At 43.0% G+C, this 2,500-nt stretch overlaps 1 protein-coding gene across 2 annotated transcripts in view; it reads left to right on the top strand.

The window, feature by feature from the left end:
- bmpr1bb (bone morphogenetic protein receptor, type IBb) overlaps positions 1-2,500 on the top strand; it is a 101,406-nt gene that overhangs the window by 80,377 nt on the left and 18,529 nt on the right. The window lies entirely within an intron of this gene.

Here is a 2,500-nt window from a genome sequence, read left to right as displayed (position 1 = left end):
GCCCGAACGCCATAACCCGGTAATTAAGAAAATCATCTGGCGTAACAAAGGCAGATATTTCAGCCGCGCGCGAAGTATTTTACCTCAGCCTCCATGATTTTACATTTAGTAGGGTTCACTCTGTAAGGACTTTGCTTAATAGGTGGATGATCACCTACATCAATATCATGCTCAAGCACATGTGTGCGCATAGGAACATCAGAGTACAAGCCTGACAAAGAGTTAATCAACCTCGCCATATCAGTCCGCTGCGGGTCAGACAGATGCACTAAATGAGAATTTAAATTCTCCAGAACTTTAGAGTTATTCAGTTTACCACCCGAAACTAAGGTACTCTGCAAGTTCAAACCATCTTCATCAGCGTCATTGTCCGATACCGGCACGGCAGAAGCCACAGGAGTGATAGCAGAGCTTTTTGACTCCCCATCTTCCTCACGACTTGCATACAACTTCAGCATGTTCATGTGGCACAAGCGTGTTTTCTGCTGGCGATCGGGATTTCAAACAACATAGTTCGTTTCACTTAACTTTTTGTCGATGACATGGTCCAGAGAATCTAGCTTGCAATGCGTGACCCTGAATTGGCAATAAGACCAAAACTTTGTCACTCTCAGAGAACGACCGAGCGACAGCATTTTTATCATAACGCTCTTTCATTTTTAATTGCATACTCCCCAGTGCAGTTTGAGCTAACTTGCAAGCATTATACAATCACTCCCGAAAGGAACTGACATAGTCCAGCAAATTACACTCAGACTTCTGCTCAGAAAGCCAATTTTCTTTCAGCATTTTGAGCGGGCCCCTTACCGTGTGTCCAAAAACAAGATCTGCTGGACTAAAACCCAGCGACTCTTGAACGGTCTGACGAATAGCAAACAGAAGTAAAGGCAGTCCCTCATCCCAGCCTTTTCCTGACTCAGCACAGTATTTACTCAACATAGACTTTAGAGTTTGGTGAAACCTTTCCAGGACACCTTGGGACTCGGGATGATAAGCACTAGATGTAACATGCTTAATGTTCAGTTGGGACAATACCTGTTTGAACAAGCGTGACATGAAATTGGTTCCCTGGTCCGTTTGAATGACCTGGGGAAAACCAAATGTGGAAAATAACATAATCAAAGCCTTCACAACAGCCTTCTCTTTTAGTGAGCTCAGCGGTACCGCCTCCGGAGAGCGAGTACTCGCGCACATAAGCGTAAGCAGGTAAACATGTCCAGATGTTGTTCGTGGTAACGGTCCGACACAGTCCAAGATTATTTGTGAAAAAGGCTCTTGCATAACAGGAATAGGCTTAAGAGGTGCTGGATGAATAACCTGATTGGGTTTGCCTACAACTTGACTCGCATGACATGAACGACAATATTGCGCCACATCAGACTTAATACCGGGCCAGAAATTTTTTTGCAAAATGCGATAGTAAGTTTTAGTAATTCCCAAGTGCCCAGCCACATTATCATGAGCCACACTCAGAACTTGTTTACGTAAGCATTTGGGTATTACCAGTTGGAAAACAGTATCCCAACCCGAACCATCAGACCTAGTCGGAGTCCACTTTCTTTTTAACACATCGTTATCCCAAAAGTAGCCTATTGGTTTATTCTCTACCTCCTTTAGAGTTAGTGCGACATTCCTGCAACACAGTAAAGAAGGATCTTCCTTCTGCTCAACAGAGATCAGACGTTTATCCACCGACAACGACAAATCATCTAATTCTGTTTCAGCACCACTACCAGCGGACAGCGACTCAGAACTGGACAGTTGTTTCACACGAGGTGCCTCACCTTTAGCGCTACCTTCGGCTGCAAAAAAAAAATCCGAAAGATCGATTGTCTTCCCAAATTTGCGCACTTGAACCCGTGTAACTATACACACAGAGAAGACTTACGGGAACTCTGATGCTAACCTGCAAGTATCAGAACCACACACGGGACTTTCAATAACCTCGGGGCATGGTAAAACTTTCCCTCCAGCCAAATCGTTACCCAGATTTAAGGCAACACTGTTCACGGGCAACTTATGTCGCGCGGCCAGTTTTACCAAGCCAATGCTTCCCGAGAAGGAGCCTGTTTAAACGCCTCTAAACTAAACTCCATATTTATCGACCTTTCACTTCCCCACCACCCATGAAAAAACTACCAGTCAAAACATAGGAAAATAAATATATAAATTGTACTCGCCAACAAAGCCAAAAAATCGGACGAGCCCCCAATTGTTACTCCCCGCGCTCGGGAATAATATGAATAAACTCTAAACAGGGCATAACCGAACTGGGTTGTGGTAATGGAATCCCAAATGTTCGAATCAATCCGGTCGATAATCACAGTATTTTAGTCAAATAAGGTGATTAGGTTTATTTAAAGATAAACATCAAGTGAAAATAGAGAGCATCTCTTCGGGGTGTCCAAAGGCCAAAATAACAAACAAAACCAATCTAGAAAGAAAAAAGAAGAAGTATTAAATAACATAATTGAGTTAAAAATAAAAATACCTTTTACTT

Source organism: Onychostoma macrolepis, chromosome 10 (assembly GCF_012432095.1).
Source record: "Onychostoma macrolepis isolate SWU-2019 chromosome 10, ASM1243209v1, whole genome shotgun sequence".
NCBI lineage: Eukaryota > Metazoa > Chordata > Actinopteri > Cypriniformes > Cyprinidae > Onychostoma > Onychostoma macrolepis.
The sequence above is the reverse complement of the archived record's forward strand: the minus strand, read 5'-3'. Positions and strand labels throughout refer to the sequence as shown.